This window comes from Microcebus murinus, chromosome 7, assembly GCF_040939455.1.
Source record: "Microcebus murinus isolate Inina chromosome 7, M.murinus_Inina_mat1.0, whole genome shotgun sequence".
Taxonomy (NCBI): Eukaryota; Metazoa; Chordata; class Mammalia; order Primates; family Cheirogaleidae; genus Microcebus; species Microcebus murinus.
In genome coordinates, this window is record NC_134110.1 from 84,403,650 (window position 1) to 84,423,807 (window position 20,158).

The 20,158-nt window shown below is 39.5% G+C and overlaps 1 protein-coding gene across 11 annotated transcripts in view; it reads left to right on the forward strand.

Annotated features, from left to right (window-relative positions):
- Positions 1 to 20,158, forward strand: part of STAU2 (staufen double-stranded RNA binding protein 2) — a 311,803-nt gene that overhangs the window by 250,921 nt on the left and 40,724 nt on the right. The gene's annotated exons all lie outside the window — the stretch shown is intronic.

Below are 20,158 nucleotides of genomic sequence, written 5' to 3' on the forward strand. Positions count from 1 at the left end.
CCATCCCAGAAAATTCTGATTCAGTAGGTCTGGGGTGGAAGGTGAGAGTTTGCATTTCTGACAAGCTCCTGGGTGATGTTGAGGCTGCTGTTCTGGGAAATCACACCACGTTGCTCTAGAGGCTTCTTTTCAAGCATTCAGAATCTTTCAGTGCATTAATGTTATGATTTTTGTCACATTTTCATGGAGATGACTATTTGTTATATATACATGGCTGTCATTTGTACTCAAAGATATTCAAAGAAAATTAAAAGAAAACTGAACTGGCTATATGAGTATGAGACAAAACTCTTATTTCAGAGCAAAGAATATTATATGAAAGGCCATTTCATAATTTTAAAAGGGAACAATTCATCAAGAAGACACAATCCTAAAAGTTAATGTACCTCATAGAGCTTTAAAATATAGAAAGCAAAAAACTGATAGAACTGAAATAGACAAAACTACAATTATAATCAGAGATTTCAATACCCCTTGCCCAATGACTGAGAGAATCAGAATATGGAAGACTTGAACAGCACTGTCAACCAACTTGACCCAATTGACATCTATAGAACTGTTACCAAAAGTTTGGCACTTGTCCCTGAGGCTGTGTCAGAACGAAGATAACTGGTTTGAGGAGAAGGAAAGAGAAGTTTATTAATTTGCTGGCAAATGAGGAGGTTGGCAGACTCCTGTCTCAAAGTACCAACATCCTCCTTCTGAGCAGAAGTACAGAGCTTTTAAAGGTTCTGATTAATCTCATCTTTGGCTAAGACAATTTCTTGACCTCCACCCATATTAATCCAGGTTAATCCCATCTCCTATGACACAAAGAGCAAAGGACACTCCCCTGCCCCTCCCAACCACTGTCCTGAGGCAGGGATGCAGGTCCTAGTTTTCCAAAAGGAGTGGGGATGTTTTAAAGAGACATAAAACATTTTTGCTGTTTTTTCCAAGCCATTTCTCCTGTTATGGAACACTCCATCAAACAATGGCATTACACATTACACACATTGTTTTCAAGTATATGTGGAACATTCACCTAAATAGACCATATTTTCTGGTCTATAACACAAGCCTCAAAAAATGTAGAGATTCAAGTCACACAAAATATGTTCTCTACTGCAATGGAATTGAATTAAAAATCAATAACACAAAGTATGGTGGTTTCTTAAGAAATTAGACATAGAATTACAATATGGGCCAGATGCGGTGGCTCACACCTGTAATCCTAGCACTCTGGGAGGATCACTCAAGGTCAGGAGTTTGAAACCAGCCTGAGCAAGACCGAGACCCCCATCTCTACTAAAAATAGAAAGAAATTAATTGGCCAACTAAAAATTATAGAAAAGATTAGCTGGGCATGATGGCGCATGCCTGTAGTCCCAGCTACTCAGGAAGCTGAGGCAGGAGTTTGAGGTTGCTGGAAGCTAGGCTGCCACAGCACTCTAGCCTGGGCAACAGAGTGAGACTCTGTCTCAAAAAAAAAAAAAAAAAAAAAAAAAGAATTACAATATAATCAGCAATTTCATTTCTGGATATATTTCAAAAGAATTGAAATTTGTATACCAGTGTTCAGAGCAGCATTATCCACAATAGCCAAAAGGTGGAAGAAACCCAAGTGTCCATCGGTGGATGAATAGATAAACAAAATGTGGTATGTGCGTGTAATGGAATGTTATTCAGCCTTAAAAAGGAAAAATATTCTAACACATGCTACTATGTAGATGAACCTTGAGGACATTGTGCTAAGTGAAATAAGCCAGTCACAAAAAGACAAATACTGTATGATTCCACTTATAGGAGAAACCTAGAGTAGTTAAATTCATAGAGATAGAGAGTAGAGTGGTGGTTTGCCAGGGCCTGGGGGGAAGGAGGAGTGGGGAGATAGTGGTCAGTGGATGTGGAGCTTCAGTTTTGGAAGATGAAAACAGTTCTGGAGATGGATGGTGATGATGGCTGCACAACAGTGTTTATGACTTAATGCCACTATCTGTACACTTAAAAAATGGTTAAAATGGGGGCCAGGTGCAGTGGCTCACACCCATAATTCTAACACTCTGGAAAGCCGATGTAGGAGGATCGCTCGAGGTCAGGAGTTCAAGACCAGCAAGAGTGACACACCCCATCTCTAGTAAAAATAGGAAGAAATTAGTTGGGCAACTAAAAATACATGGAAAAAATTAGCCAGGCATGGTGGCACATGCCTGTAGTCCCAGCTACTCAGGAGGCTGAGGCAGGAGGATCTCTTGAACCTGGGAGTGTGAGGTTGCCTGAGGTAGACTGACGCCACGGCACTCTAGTTCGGGCAACAGAGTGAGACCCTGTCTCCAGTAAAAAAGGTTAAAATGGTAAATTTTATGCTATGTATACTTTGCCACAATAAAAGACTAAAACAAAAGATAGGGAGCAGCCACACCTGACCACAGTCCTGCTGGCCGTTGGTTCCGGGTCTACAGGATAGCCCTGAGAGTAGCCCCAATGCTCGGGCCTGTGTTTCTCAGCTCGCTCAGCTGCCCTCCAACTTCTCAAAGAACCTAAAGCCAGACACTAGGTCCCTGTTGTCTCTGTCCCCGGCCTGCATCCATTAGTGGCAATTTTGCTCCCTCCTGAGCCTGCTAGTTTGGGATTGCTGTGCAGTGCCTCAAAAACTAAAACCCCAAGTTTTTTTAGGTGGTAATATGTGTATGGTAACGTAAGGACAAGAAAAAGGATGACTAACACCAAAAGCAAGATAGTGGCTACCACTCAGAGAAAAGTGGACGGCAACTGTGGAGGGGGATTCTAGGGGCTTCGAAGGTACCGGCGACATTGTATTTCTTAACCTGGCACGTGGGTACCTGGATATTTTGGGGTTAGGGGGTGTGAGTGAGAAATAAAACTGTGTATATGCATCCTTTTCTACTTCTTACACTTTTATACAAGAATTTTAAAGTATTTTAGTTATTTAAATGACATCAGAGTGACTGCAGCAGCAATATGGCATGCTCTTAAACTTATAACAGCTTGCTTTTTCAGTACCACGTTGAGCTGCTTCTGTCTCTTGTGTGTGTTTTATTACATTTCACACTTTGCTAGAAGTAATTACTTCATTCTCCTCATGTGTAAGTCAAATTGCTTGGCCTCCCTTTGCTATCCTACACTTCTAGTTTGATTCCCACCAATTTTGTGTTTTCTGGTCACCAACTTCTTAAAGTAAACTGATAATATTTCTGTTTGCAGTTACAGTCTCTCATAGGCATTACCTGTAATAAACTGCAAATGCTTTTAAATTGATCTCTTTGATGTAGCCATCCCATGACTAAATATAATATTAATTCTACACATTCAGTTTTGGGGGGGTTAAATCATAGATTGGACCCTCAATTCTCCATGCATTTTGTGCACATTGTATTTACAAATGCTGACTAATTGTCACATGTCCACAACAAAATCCCTCTTTGTGTCATCACCAAACGTAGCACATATTAATATTTGTGTACCGTGTTTCCCCGAAAATAAGACCTACCCATAAAGTAAGCCCTAGCAGGATTTCTAAGCATTTGCGCAATATAAGCCCTACCCTGAAAATAAGACCTAGTGATGGGCGTGGCTACACGGTGTATCTGCACAACCCATGCATTTCGTGGCGTAGCGGCAGTAAAGAAGACGAGCAGCCCTTCTCATCTGCCCCACAAGAGCTCTATTGCTCGACATGAGAGATTGGGGCCAATGGTTCTAAAGGAAATAGAGTCGCAAGAAATTCAGGATGGAATTCGGGGTTTGGAGAGTTATGATGATATTCCAGAAGAGAAGGACTTAACTATATTTGAATAAATGTAGATTTTTGCACCATACTTAAAAAAAATAACACATCCCCTGAAAATAAGCCCTGGGGTGTCTTCTTGAGGAAAAATAAATATAAGACCCTGTCTTATTTTCGGGGAAACATGGTACTTACCATACCTCTCTTGAAATCTGTTTACTTATCTCTGTCTCCCATTTGCTTCCTGAGAGCAAAGATCATGCCTGATTCCTTATCTTTGTCTCTTCCTTGCAAGCTCACATTTGTTAAGCAGTGGATGAATAAGAAATATTGTACTTCAGGCAGAGAGAACAACCTGTACAAAACCAGAGGCATAAAGAAGACATATGCAGGCCGGGCGCGGTGGCTCACGCCTGTAATCCTAGCACTCTGGGAGGCCGAGGCGGGCGGATTGCTCAAGGTCAGGAGTTCAAAACCAGCCTGAGCGAGACCCCGTCTCTACCATAAAAATAGAAAGAAATTAATTGGCCAACTAATATATATATATATATATAAAAATCAGCCGGGCATGGTGGCTTGTGCCTGTAGTCCCAGCTACTCGGGAGGCTGAGGCAGGAGGATCGCTTGAGCCCAGGAGTTTGAGGTTGCTGTGAGCTAGGCTGATGCCACGGCACTCACTCTAGCCTAGGCAAGAAAGCGAGACTCTGTCTCAAAAAAAAAAAAAAAAAAAAAAAGAAGACATATGCAAAGAGTGGGACTGTTTCAGGGCATGGGGTGGAAAGAGCAGTGGGACACAAGACTGGATAAGTGGGTTGGAGGAGGTTGCGCTTTTAGAGATCTGAACTCTGTTCCTTAGACAATGGTGAACAATGGAAGACTTTTACATAAGACATGACATGTTGGATTTGTGCTTTAGAAAATGAACTTTATGTGTTAGATGACATGAAGGAGGGAGAGACTGGGGACAATGGACCAGCAGGGAGCCCAGAGCAATGGAAAGACAGATATGTTGCCTGTGTGTGATGCTTTTATTGTTTTTCCTGACGCCATTCCTTTTAATTTGTCTGTGTTCCTGAAGATATTTTGAGAGTGATGTCATGGATATGAAATTTTTCAGAAACTTTGGAGTAGGATATTTTATTTCTAATATGCACAGTAATGTGTTCTTTTTGGGTCTGTGCTCACATACATATATTGTATTTTAGTATGTCCTTGTTGGAATATATCCTGCTCAAAGTTTTGATAGTTGTCATTAACTATAAATTTGATGATTCTTAAGATGAGTTTTCTTTTTTTTTTACATTTTAATATGAAGGGATGGGGGGTTGTGGTTGGGGTGCTCAGTTTCCTTGGGGTTTTTTTGTTTGTTTGTTTTGTTGTTGTTGTTGTTGAGACAGAGTCTCACTCTGCCACCTTGGGTAGAGTGCAGTGGCATCATTATAGTTCCCTGCAACCTCTGTTTCCTGGACTCTAAACAATCCTCCTGCCTCAGCCTCCCAAGTAGCTGGGACTATAGGCATGTGCCACAATGCCCAGCTGGTTTTTTGTTTGTTTGTTTGTTTTGTTTTTTGGGTTTTTCCCCCCATTTTGGTAGAGAGGGAGTCTCACTCTTGCTCAGGCTGGTCTCTAACTCCTTAGCTCAAGCAATCTTCGCAACCTCAGCTTCCCAGAGCGCTAGGATTACAGGCATGAGCCACTCGCCCAGCCAAGACTAGCTTTCTTAAGTGCTTGTTTAACCCATTTTTCTGCTGTATTAAAATTTTTATGTCAAATATCCATTTTCACACAACCTAAATCATTAATAGCACGAACTTAAAGCTTCTCTCTACTGAGTGTGTGAGTGTGTGAGTGTGTGTGTGTGTGTGTGTGTGTGTGTGTGTGTGTGTGTGTGTTGGCGTCAAAGGAGATAAGGCAGAATGAGGGGAAAGTGGGAAAAGAGTAAGCCATGGAATGAACAGTGGAAGGAATCCCAGCGGCATGCTTTGAAGGAAAAGATCCTTGGTAAGGTTCTATTCTGGTCCTCAATTTAACGTACTGAGGAACTGTTTTGCAAGTTGACCCAGAAATAATCAGTATCTAAAATTCAAACAAATTATTTTAAAAATTAAGAAGTGGGAGAAATTTGAATATTGATGTTTTATGGTATCACGGAATTATTATTAACTTTTTTTAGGTATGACAATGATGTAGTCCTTATGAGTCCTTATCTTTTGGAGATTAGTACTGAAACATTTACCAATGAAATGATATAGTGGTTGGAATTTGCTTTAAATTAATCCAGGAGTGGGTGTGGGTGAGGGTATAGATGAAACAACATTGGCCATGAGTTGACAGTTATTGAAGCTGGGGCCTGGGTTCACAGGGATTCATTATACTATTCTCTCTACATTTCTATGTTTGAATTTTTTCATAATAAGTATTTTTAGAGAAAGAAACAGGTAACTGATCCAGCTATCCAAACTTATAGATCTTTTATTAATAATTAAAAATATAGCCATCCATCAATTTCAACTATCTCTTTGTCTATTTAATCCGTTTATCCATCTACCTATCTGTCTACAGTCTTTGACTTATTTCAAAAAAAATTTTTAGGCCGGGCGCTGTGGCTCACGCCTGTAATCCTAGCTCTTGGGAGGCCGAGGCGGGCGGATTGCTCAAGGTCAGGAGTTCAAAACCAGCCTGAGCAAGAGCGAGACCCCGTCTCTACTATAAATAGAAAGAAATTAATTGGCCAACTGATATATATATAAAAAATTAGCCGGGCATGGTGGCACATGCCTGTAGTCCCAGCTACCCGGGAGGCTGAGGCAGAAGGATCACTCGAGCCCAGGAGTTTGAGGTTGCTGTGAGCTAGGCTGACGCCACGGCACTCACTCTAGCCTGGGCAACAAAGTGAGACTCTGTCTCAAAAAAAAATAAAAAAAAAATAAAAAAAAAAAAAACATTTTTAAGTGACTTTTAAAAATGCTTAATGATATTTTTAGGGGAAGGAATTGAGGAAGAAAGCTTATAAATAAGACACACAAATGCGAGATATACAAATGCATATGCTCAATTTCTATACATTTACTAGGGATTCATCATGAATTTACCCACTAACTTCTTGGCAGCCCTTATAAAACAAAAAATGTGAACAGTTTTGTGAATTATAGCATCATTTGATAACTCTAGCTTCCAGTGACTTGAAATATACTTATGTAAATAGTTTACATTGCTGCATCTTGAGATCTATTGACAAGGTGTGGGAAAGTGGAGGGACATTTTTGGAACATTTGCTATGTGTCAGGTATTATGCTAGATGCTCATATACATTGTCTTTAATCTTTACAACCCCTTATTCTGTTAATAACAATTCTTTGCATTTGCTTTAGAAAATGTGTTTTTTGTAACTTGTTCCCAAATTCTGTGCACTTGCAAATCCCTCATGTACTTACTTTTTTCCCTTACTACAAATACACACACACACATATATATATACACACATATACTATATGTTTCTAACATTAGTACCACATTTTAGTGCCAACTTTTAGTATTAGACAATAGACACTTGGTCATGATTGATGGGTAGATGAATATAACTAATTTTTTCCATAAAGAAAGTTATACAAATTGTGCTTATTCTTCATATTTTCAACTTTGTAGCTCAACATGTCCAGACCTAATAATCTTCTTCTGCTCCAAAAACTGCTCTTGCTCTGGCATTCCTTGCCTCAAAAAAGGGTAGTGAGACCCATCTGGTTGCCTAGGGTGGAAACCTAGACAGTCCAGGTTGCATTTTGGACACCTTCCTCTCCTAACTCTTGCCCTCTTCAGTGTCCTGGTATCCCTCTGCAGAACCTCTGTCCATCCTTACCTGCCCTGCCCTCAGCTGAGCACTGTCATCTTCAGCCTGCCACCCTCCAATCCTGTCTGCACAAGCAGCCACATTGATTTTTCCAAAGTACAAGGCTGTTCATATCTTTCCTCTGCTGAAATGCTTTCAAAAAGGTGACCTTCAGACTTTTTGGACTGTGATTCACAATAAGAAATAAATTTAACATCATGACACAATACACACATAAATATATATAAACAAGTGTTATGTTTTCTGTCCTATCCTATCCAATTCTATTTTGATCTCTTTTGTTGAAAGAGTAGTGCTGGTTGAAACCCATGAAAGGGATTTCAAAGCTAACTAATAGATGAAATCCTACAGTGTGAAAAGCATTGCCTTTTAGAATTCTTACTGACCAAAGAATAAAATCCAGCTTCTGTAATGAGATGAGGGGCTCATTACGCTCTGCCATCGGCTCGTCCCTGCAGCCCCAACTCTTCCCCTTCATTGGACGTCCTGCTTTCCTGACCTTCTCAGTGTCCCAGTGTGACACTGCTGTCTTTTGCCTTTGACTACTCTGTCCCCACTCCACCCCGACCTACCTGGTTAATCCTTCCAGCACTTCAATGTCACACAAAGTGTTACCCCAATAGTATTTATATAAAGTATTTATCATATATGCCAGTCACTGTGCTAAACCCCTAAATGGGTTATCTCGTTAATCTCCAGTTGCCAGAGTAGGTGCTCAGTAATACTTGTTGAATGAATTAATTTCACATCATGCCCCTCCAGTTGTTGTTTAGAACTCGAATGGCATATATTTAATATTCTCTCTATGCTATAATTTCTACAGTACTTAGAAGCCTCTTCTTAGTTTGTTGCTGTGAGCATTTGTCTCCCTGTGTTCACTAGGCCCATGGCCAGCAGGTCATTCATGGGGACAAGTGCCAGGAAAGATGTAACCATTTCTTCAGGCTTGAGAGGGAAGTATAGTCTACACCCAGTAGTCTGAGGAGTCTGAGGGCCTTAGGATGTCTGCCTCAAATTTTTATATTGTTAATTCATTCTTATTGATGGTGGTTTTTAAAGCCAGGTTTAATCTTATAGTGCTATAATTAGAAGTGTTCTGAATCAGATCATAAATGCTATACAGCCATGATCAAGGAACTTTATATTTTAAATCTGAATAAGGGTCACAATACCAAGTCACAGTACATTACCCATAACATACAGCCAGAAAGTAAATCAGTTGGAAAACAGTGAATCTATTTTGTTCTATAGCAAGTGACTTAGAGCCACATGGTTTCTGATAAAGAGTACAGACACAGGTAAATACAGTTTCAATTTCAGGCTATTATTACTATTTTCAAGTAGAAATTACTCATAGCAGGTCAATAGTCTTTGAAAGAGCATTGTATGGTTAAAAATAGTCCAACTATTTTCAAAATGAGAACTTCTATAATGACACCAAATCCATCTCAGATATATGTCCTCAGATGTATGTATTAGATTATTAAGTATGAAATGTCCTATTTCCTTAAGTACTAAGTTTGATAGCTAATATCTCTGACATTTCCCTTTGACTTTTATTTTTATTGTGAAGGCACATCCTCAGTCTCTCAAGTGCATGTTTTGGCTTGTGTTTATCTTTCAAATTTTTTTAGAGCAACTTTTGTGAAACCATGGATAAGTAAAAAATTCATGTTATTTTTGAATATGAGTTTCGTTGTGGAACCAATGCAGTGCTGGCAGCTTGAGATATCAATGAAGTGTTTGGGAAGGATATGGCTGCTGAACACACAGTACGTCGATGGTTTGAGAAGTTCTGTCTGGTGATTTTAATCTTGAAAATTAGCCATGTGGGTGACCTAAGAATAAGGTGGATAATGATGAGCTGAAAGCTGTAGTGGAAGCGAATCCATCTCAACCTACACGTGAAGTAGCAACAAGGTTTGATGTTAGTATTCCAACAATATTTGACCATTTGAAACACATGGGCAAAGTAAAGAAGCTGGATAGATGCATTCTGCATGAATTAAATGAGCGTCAGAAGAGAAATCCTTGGAAGCTTGCCTTTCTTTTCTGACATAGCATAAAGGCAAACCATTTCCATACCATATGATTCTGTGTGATGAAAAATTGATTCTTTTTGGCAATCACGAGTGTTCGGCACGATGGTTGGATAAAGTCAAAGTCCCAAAACACAGTGCAAAATGGAGTATTCATCCATAAAAGCTAATGGTGTCTGTTTGGTGGTCCAGTGCTGGTATTATCCACTACAGCTTCATGAAACTTGGTCAATCAATTATAGCAGATGTCTACTGCAACCAGCTGGATGAAGTGATGAGAATGCTTGTGATGAAACAACCGAGATTGGTCAATGGAGATAGGCCAATCTTCATGCAAGACGATGCTCAACCACATGTCACATAAACAACGCTGCTCAAACTACAGAAGCTGGACTTGGAAACTCTCTGTCATCCACTGTATTCACCAGGCATTGCACCAACTGACTACCACTTCTTCCAGGCTTTGGACCACTTCTTGCAAGGAAAAATATTCAATTCTCAACAGCTGTGGAAAAGGCCTTTTGTGATTTCATCGACACTCACTCTCCAGTCTTCTTTGCTGCTGGCATAAACACGCTACCGTTAGGATGTCAAAAGTGTGTTGATAGTTTAGGCACATACTTTGATTAATTGTACTGCTTCTTGTTTGAGATATAATAAACTACACTTTTGATTTGAAATCAGACTTTTCCTATTTAATGACCTAATAGAAGGGCCTGATAAATTCTATTCTGGCTGGTCTGTGGTCATTTAGTGCTCTTCTGATAATGTATGTTCTTGAATAAGAAAATAAAATAGGGCAGGCTCGGTGGCTCACACCTATAATCCTAGCACTCTGGGAGGCCAAGGCAGGAGGGTCACTTGAGCCCGGGAATTCAGGACCAGCTTGGACAACATAGTGAGACCAGGTCTCTACAAAAACTTAAAAAATTAGCTGGGTGTGGTGGTACATGCCTGTAGTCCTAGCTACCCACGAGGCTGAGCTGGGAGGATCACTGGAGTTTGGGCCCAGGAGTTGGAGGTTGCAGTGAACTATGATCACACACCGCTCAGGCAAGAGAGCAAGACCCTGTCTCAAAAGAAAAGAAAAGAAAGAAAATTGCCCATACAGCTCCCATTTGGTAACGATAAACATAATTTCCAATATAAGAGAATAAGTATTTTTTAAATATACTATTTACATAGCCATTCCTAAACTGATGTTAGCCAATTTCTAAAAATCAGTAATCAATCAGGAACACGTAATTTCTTGGCCATGCCCTTTAGAATGTATGAATATCATAATGAACTAAAATTTTAGTGTTGTCACATTGTAACTTAATTTCATATCATCTATTTTTAGTTGTTCATAATTCTGGAATCAACGATAACATGGAAGCCAGAAAGCTAGAATGAAAAGTGGATTAGTTTAGCAGTTAGGAAACCTGAATTCTAGTACATATTCTGCTTTTGATATCTGTTTGGCCACAGGCATAGCAGTTAACCTCTTTGAGTATCAGGTTCCTGATCTACAAAATGAAGGAGTTAAAATCGTAGCATGATCATTTTCAAAGGGGCCTTCTATGATTTTAATTAGTATTAAATGAAATCCTGATCACGTATCAATGGGAAAATCCTTTGTTAATTTAAGTAAATTTATTTATTATTTCAAAATATTACTGGGGTACAAATGGTTTTGGTTACATGGATCACTTTTTTTATGCTTATGCCAGGGTTATAAATGTGACCATCACCCAGATAGTGTTCATTGTACCTGTTGATAGGTTTTCACCTATCCCTGCCTCCCTCCTCTCCTGATTGATTTTCACTGAGTTTTATTAAATACTTCTTCTGTACACATGGGTGCTCATCATTAGTTCCAATTTAATAGTGAGTACATGTGGTGTTTATGTTTTCATTCTTTAGATACTTCACTTAGGATAATAATCTCCAGTTCCATAAAAATTGTTGCAATAGACCTTAATTTATCCTTCTTAATGTCTGAATATTATTCCATAGTATACATATACCAAATTTTGTTAATCCACTCATGAGTTGATGGGCACTTGGGTTATTCCACATCTTTGCAATTGTGAATTGTGTTGCACTAAACATTCAAGTGCAGGTGTCTTTTTGATAAAATGACTTCTTTTCCTTTGGGTAAATATCCAGTAGTGGGATTGTTGGATCAAATGGTAGGTCTACTTTTAATTCTTTGAGGAATCTCCATAGTTTTTCCCATAGAGGTTGTACTAATTTGCAGTACCATCAACAGTGTGTAAGTGTTCCTTTTATTCTGTATCCACACCCAGCATCTATTGTTTTTGGACTTTTTAATAAAAGCTGTTATTGGGATAAAGTGATATCTCATTGTGGTTTTAATTCACATTTCCCTGATGATTAATGTTATCGAGCATTTCTTCATACATTTATTGGCCATTTGTCTATCTTTTTTTGAAAAGCTTCTGTTCATGTCTTTTGCCAGCTTTTTAATGGGGTTGTTTCTTTTTTCCTTGCTGATTTGCTTGAGTTCTTTGTAGATCCTGGTTATTACACCTTTATTGGAAGTATAGTTTGCAAATGTTTTTTCCCTTTCCATAGGTTGTCTATTTGCACCATTGATTGTTTCCTTAGCTGTGCAGAAGCTGTTAAATTTAATCAAGTCCTATTTATTTATTTTTGTTGTTGCTGTGATTGCTATTGGAGTCTTCTTCATAAATTCTTTGTCTAGGCTGATACATAGAAGAGTTTTTCCAACATTTTCTTCTAGAATTCTTATGGTTTCATGCCTTACATTTAAGTCTTTTATTGATCTTGAATTAATTTTTTGAGTGGTGAGAGAAATGGATCTTGTTTCATTCTTCTGCACGTGGCTGTCCAATTCTCCCAGCACCATTCGTTGAATAGAGGTTCTTTTTCCCAGTGTATATTGTCTGCTTTGTCAAAGATCAGTTGTCTAGTCTGTATGTGGATGGTTTTGTATCTGGGTTCTCTGTTCTGTTCCATTGTTCTATGACTCTATTTTTGTGCCAATACCATGCTGTTTTGATTACTGTAGCCTTGTGGTATAGTTTGAAGTCTCGTAATGTGATGCCTCCAGATTTGTTCTTTTTGCTTAAAGTTGCTTTGGCTATTCAGGCTCTTTTCTGGTTCCAAACAAAGCATAGAATTATTTTTTCTAAATCTATGAAATATGATGTTGGTATTCTGATGGGGATTGCATTGAATCTGTAAATCACTCTGGGTAGTATGGCCATTTTAGCAATGTAGACTCTACCAAACCATAAGTATGATATATTTTTCCATTTGTTTGTGTCATCTGCAATTTCTTTTTTCAGTGTTTCTTATCAAACTATTGCTTTTTGCTGACTATATGATCTTGTATCTGGAAAACCCCAAAGACTCCACCAAAAGACTCCTGGAACTGACAAATAAATTCAGCAAAGTCTTGGGTTACAAAATCAATGTACACAAAGCAGTAGCATTCCTATACACCAACAACAGTCAAGCTGAGAGTCAAATCAGAGACTCAATACCATTCATAGTAGCCACAAAGAAAATAAAATACCTAGGAATATACCTAACCAAGGAAGTGAAAGAGTTCTAAAAAGTTAAGTAAATTTAATAGGTGCTTTTAATTCTTTCTTATTCATTTCATACTTCATACAGGAGATGTGGAATTTTTAAGGCTTTTAAGACATCTTAAAAATGTAACACAATCCAAATTACTAAAATATCATCCACTTAATTTACAGATCTGTTCACTGATTCCACAATTTACAGTGAGAGTAAAATACTCATTCCCATGTTCAGTGTCTCAGCCATGTAGCCTTGGAAACAAATCAAGCTTCTATTCACCATTGCGTCCTTGCCAGTGAGAACTAGGAAGTTTGGGAGCATGTGGCATCAGAGCACCAGGCAAAGCAAATCCAACCAAATCCTGTCAATTTACAAGCTGGTCCACTTTTTAACAAAACTTCTCACTGGAATACAGTAATCCACAGAAAAATGCACAGAAGCATACACGATGTATTTGCACAATCTGAACACACCTGTGTAACCAATATCTTGAGCAGGAGATGAGAGACACACCAACATCCCAGAAGCCCTACACCCCATGCTCCCTAGTCACAGCCCCTCTCCAAAGATCACCACTTACCTGTCTTCCAGCAACATAATTGAATTATACTTGTTTTTATACTTTGCATAATTGGAATCTTACTGTAAATACTCTTGTGTGTGTGGTTTTTTTCACTCAATATTATATCTGTATATAGTGTTGAGTATAGTCACAGGTCATTCTTCTCAGGTTGTATAATATTCTATTATGTGACTATCTCACAATTTATACTTTCTAGTTTTTGTTATTGTGAATGATGTTGTCATGTATACTCTTGTTCATATCTTTTAGTGAACATATATACCCAGTTCTACTGGGGAGACTGACCCATTTTTTAAAATGTAGCCTCTCCTGCTACTTTAGCATATAGACTACTCATCTGTTGAAGAATAAGTAAAAATTAGCTTTATAGATATCAAAAGACATGGATTAACATAAGTACAAATGAGCCTGCTTTTTTTCTCCCCTCCCCAACAAACATGCCCATTGAGATCTGAGCAGAACACACCTCCTCTGCATTAGGAGTGACAGATAGAACAAAGTTGTGAAACACCCGATCATGAACAATGCTTAGAGATAGAAAGTGGTGGTTTTGGTTTTGCATTTGTTTATTAATAGAGCAGCAGACTGTGGGTAGAAAGTCTTGAAGGTCTTTTCATTCTTTAGGTAAGATAAACTTACAAGTTTTAGATTCACCGAGACTTTTTCTAGTGCTCTTTACTTACATGTTACAGTAAGTTGACAGTAATTAGATCATGAAATAACCCATCCCCCAAACTTGGTCACCCAACTTTTATTTACATTTTACAAGATAAAATATCCTTTTACTACCCCCAAAATATTCAATTCTGATGTGTGTTGGCAGACATTTCAGGAGGAAAATGCCTACAGACTCCAGGGACTTGATAAAGGCCTAACCATTTTCAGATATTCCTATTCAAGCTTCCCAGGCATTTTTTAAAACCATTTAGACCACATACACAATGAATTATTAAAGGATTTATAGTTCATAAATCACTCTTGCAGACAATATTTCATTTGCTTGTCTTAGCAACTCTCTGAGGTGGGCAAGAAAGGTTAATGTAGATCACAGAGCGAATGAAACGTTACATTCTAATTTGTAAAGCACCATCCATTTTTTACTTATCTCATTAGGGGTTATTTATTGTTTTTGTAACTGGGAATTTCCAAAGTTCTTCCATCTCCTTTCTTCTCATGATGCTTCTCTTCATCCATCCCACCCCCCACGACCTCTGCCCAACATCCTTGGCATGAGGGTGAAAGCCAGTAGAACGCTGCTCTAAGCTTTCCAGTACTTGGAGCACCTTCAGATCCAACTTTTAATTTTATTTTTTAGCTAGTGAGCACTTAATCCTTTTGATGGTGTTATATTAGAAGGCATTAGACTAGGCAGTGGCTTGTCATGTGGCATCACTGGCAAATCCAAGCCTCTGGCTGTTTCTCTGCCTTCCAGGCCAGTGTTCAAACCACAAGACAACATCAAGCCGAGGGCTTCCCAGTGGGAGAGGGTGCTGGTTACTCACTCAGTTCCTCTGGCGTATGTGAGGTCTGTAGGAACGCCCAGCGTGCACACTGCTTGATTTTGAGTCGTTGTGGACTTTTGCTCCATATTCAGACCACGTGCCCAAGACCACATACACTTGGACAGGATGATTCTTTTTAAAAACCATGTTGCATAAGTGTGGATGTTCTATCATTTGAGTAGCCTACACTTTTTTTTTCCGCAGAAGTATCATTTGATCTGGGATTCTCAGAGAGTCTTAAATGTATTTTCCCCAGTATGCAGTTGTAATTAATTATTTCAGAGAATACATATTCCCATTTAGACTGCAACCCACAGAACAGTGTTAATGACAGTCACCTCCACACATCTGAAGCCGGGGCCGCCTGAGTTGCGAGCTCTCTACTGTCCTCACTAGCAGACTGCTCGGGCCACCAGCAGTGTCACTACTGTACTTCACTAGTATTTGAACAGTGACCATTTCATATAAGCTCTTCTTCCTCCCTCATGCAGGCATGCACCTTGGCTATTAAAAATTATGTAGAGTATTATACTTTTTTTTTCCAAAATAACTTAAAATTAGGAGAAGATTGTATGGTATACAGTTTCATTTTTCAAACTTGCTGCTGAGTCATTTTCCCTTCATAACTGAGCTAGTTTTCACCAATGCCTTTAATTACATCAGCTCTTTTTAATAAAGCTCATTTTTATTGACTTGCTCTCTGCTTAATGAATTCTTCTTAGTGAAACAGGAGCTTACTGGCACAACATATAAAATGACCCCTTATTACAGCCAAAGGTGGGTTGCATTTTTCTATCTCCTTTCTCTATTAGCAATGTATATTTCTTAGCTTTTTATGCTGTACCAAATCCACTGAAATCCTTATCTCCCTATTATATGGGCTGGCCTTACTTATGAAATAGAGTTCTTAAAAGTTCATACTGTACATAAAAAACATTTCTTTGTCACATTGAATAGTATTTTAAATGATACTTAAAGAAATGTCAAGGAGAATTCTTTTGTAAAGCTGGTAATTATTTTATATTGTGAGTAAATTATTCCCTAACTTGTCCATACTTAAAGCTAAACACATGGGACAAAAAACTGAAGAATAGGCAGAGCAAAGACATCTTTACTCTTGGCCTGGCTTATGTGAGGCAACCTTTTCGTTTACCTTTAACATACCCCCACCCCATTCTCCCTGCACCCTCCCCACCCCGCAGTTACCGTGTGTTGTTCAGTCATATCTCCATGCTAGTGATTAGTCCATTAGCAGCACTGTTTTGATTGGGTGTTACGCAACTATATAGCTTTTTATGACATTTCATTTTAAACCCAGTGTCATCTCTTCTTAGCATATCAATTTCTCTTCTCATGTTTTGACAGATTCGTCCTTCCCCACCCAATTCTAGCACACCACCACCCTGTCCCATCACGCCACACACTGACTAAAGGCAAATCCATTCTGCATTCCCTTCCTGCATCTCTACTCCTGGATTTGGTTAACAGGATTAGCCTTTAACTGAAGCAACGTGGTTATATAACATCTGACAAATTTCAATCGAGGTCCCTTAACTTGAAAGTCTCTCTTCTACTGGTCCTATCCAGCAGTGCTCCAAAACATACCCATATTACCTATTGCAGTATTTAATGGCTACTATTAAAATGCAAATATTATAAGAAAGTAATTAACTCACCTACTTTTTTTTTTTTTTTTTTTTTGAGACAGAGTCTCACTCTGTTGCCTGGGCTAGAGTGCCATGGCATCAGCCTAGCTCACAGCAACCTCAAACTCCTGGGCTCAAGCAATCCTCCTGCCTCAGCCTCCCGAGTAGCTGGGACTACAGGCATGCGCCACCATGCCATGCTAATTTTTTCTATATATTTTTAGTTGTCTGGCTAATTTCTTTCCGTTTTTAGTAGAGACCAGGTCTCGCTCTTGCTCAGGCTGGTCTTGAACTCCTGACCTCAAGCGATCCTCCGCCTCGGCTTCCCAGAGTGCTAGGATTACAAGTGTGAGCCACTGCTCCTGGCCAGTCACCTACATCTTAATTTGAAATTTTCTTCTTCTTTTTTTTTTTTTTAAATCACAGATTTGATTGAATTGGAATCTGAGAAAATTAAACATAAAATAATTGAGTTATTGGGGGAAAGAGAGAAAAAAAAGACACTGGAAAATAGAGTTCACTGTAAAATAGCATTAGGGAGCACTAATTTAGAGGAACTGAGAACCATTAGGATTTAGGGTGTAGAGGGTGGAGAGAAGAAGTGAAAATCAAATGGTGACATCAGATAATGAAAATGGGAGATTCTATAAAAAAGTAACTCAAATCTGCTACTCAGTTTTGCAGGAAACATGCCTATGTATTATTATTCCTATTATTCCTAAAAACTAGTAGTGGTACTCTTTCAGCAATTTCTTAGTGGCCTATTCATGCCACTAGCTCTTTGACTTTTTTTTTCTTTTTGAGACAGAGTCTCACTGTGTTGCCCAGGCTAGAGTACCATGGGTCAACCTGGCTCACAACAACCTCAAACTCCTGGGCTCAGGCAATCCGCCTGCTTCAGGCATGCGCCACCATGCCCGGCTAATTTTTTCATTGGCCAATTAATTTCTTTCTATTTTTAGTAGAGATGGGGTCTGTCTCTTGCTCAGGCTAGTTTCGAACTCCTGACTTTCGAACTCCTGACCTTGAGGCAATCCTCCCGCCTCGGCCTCTCAGAGTGCTAGGATTACAAGCGTGAGCCATTGCGCCCGGCCTCTGTGACTTTTAATTTACTCTTTAGTTGGACTCATCCCCCAGGCTTGCTGCTTTGCTTCGTTAGTTTCATTATCCCTTTCATCTGTCCAGTTGTGCATGTGCTGTTGCTACTGGGTATTGGGTATTGTAGCACATGTTGACCAATCCAAATCCTTTCCTAATTTTCTTCTACCTTAAGTTCTTTCCTTTATAGAGGCTGAAGAAAAGGAAAAACAAAGCAGGTAGTCCTTTTTCCAGACTCCCTTGCAGCTAGGGATGGCCATGTGAGTGAAATCTTGCAAGGAGACATAAAGCGGTATCTGCCGAGAAAATTCTGGGAAAGCTGGATAACAACCTAATCCAAACCTGAATATAGTAATTTGAAAAACAAATCTGAATGTATTAATGTAAAGGAGAGTCGAGCCTCAGAACATTTCTGTAAAAGCATAGCATTCTACCCACTATTTAAGAAGAAACTAAGATACAGAGAGGCTAAGTAACTTTCCCAAAGTCACAGAACCTATATGTTTTGAGAGACCTAAAACCAGGGCTTCTCACTTCAAACGGGGCTATCAGATTTCTCCCACTGCTTTGTGCTGCCTTTTGTTTACCCTTATATAAAAATAAAAATATATCTGCACATTTAAAAGCCATGTCCGTTAGAAATTCACTCATAAGTGTGCTCAGCTGTTTCCCATTTTTCCAGGATCTCAATATTGCTTGTCAAGCAGCCTTGCTTTAATTCTAGCTGTAATCTGATTTTCCCCAGATGCCCTCTGTCTGGATATTTCTTATCCGGTAGAAGCAGTCACTTGCTAATCTACTTTTCACCCTGCTTCCTCAGTCCACATTCCTTCCCTTTCTTGAGCTGACCATGGATAAAACCCATGCAACAGCACTAGCCCCCAGCCTGTCTTCTTGACAGAGGACAGTTACTTCTGAAATAAGCCTCCTACCATGTCTGTCCCCTAGTCTCCATAGACATTCCTCCTAAGGTGACACAGAGGAAATGGCTACACCTTTTTCTAATAGCAAATCTAGTCTGGAGGATAGAGCAGAAGAGGTGGTTCCTTGCCCACCCCTACCATCGTTTAAATTTGGAGGCAGGTCATTTATCTTCTCCAACCCTTTGTTTTCCTACCTGTGAAAGGGGATAAATGGTAGCTTTCCCACTCCACCACAGAGGATGTTATGAGGAGAGCGAGTCAATTATTAACATTTGGTGGGTATCTCTTATGGAACAGCATAGTTCCTGAGTTTGGAGAATCAAAGATTAGAAGGCAAGGTTTCTGTCCCAAGTCCACGGGCAGAGACAAACTTGTAACCAGAAGGTTTTAATTTATGGGAAGTGCCAAAAGAGAAGTATGCATGTTCTATAGGAGTGCCACCTGAAAGTCCAGAAAAATCTTCCTGAAGAATTTATGCCTGAACCTTGAAGATAAATAAAAGAAAAGGAGAGAAGGACATTTCAGGCAGGGGAGACTGCACAGGCAGAGCAATGACATAGAACGTGCTGGGGGTGACAGAGGATGAGCCTAGAGTTGTAGGCAAAAGCCAGGCCAACACTGGGTGGCCCTTGAGAGTGTGGTCGTGGCACAGTCATGTCTGTATCGCTGGCACTAGCAAAGTGCCTGGCATCCAGGGACGTGCGCAATAATGGTCTATAGGGTGAATAAATGGAGAGCTGACAGGAGACCACACAAACACCTACAACACAAAGCAGAAGTTGGTGCATGTTATAAGGGAGACACAGATAAAATGTCATGGGATTCCAGTGGAGGTACAGAGAGGCAGAGGGAGTGGGAAAGGCTGGGATGGCTCCCTGGGAAGAAACCTTTGAAATAGGCCTTCAAGGAAGGATGGTGAGATTTGTCAGAGTGGCTTCTCTTTTTTTCCCTCTTCTGTGTCACACATTCTTCCATTCACCAACCTCTTGACACTGGCTTAAGTTTCCCTCCACCCCCTTTTCTTCCTGGCTTCCTTCCTGGATTATTTCTTTCATCCTGTCTAGAAACCTTCATCCTCTCTAATAAGCCAGAGGGGAGAAAGGCGTTGCTCAAGCCCTTTCACCTCTCCTCCAGAGGAATTTTATTACAAAGACTAGGGATATAATAGCTGGCTAAATTATTTTTTAAAGACTCAGGACACCAATGAAAAGAAAGAAGAACATGCATTTTCTAAC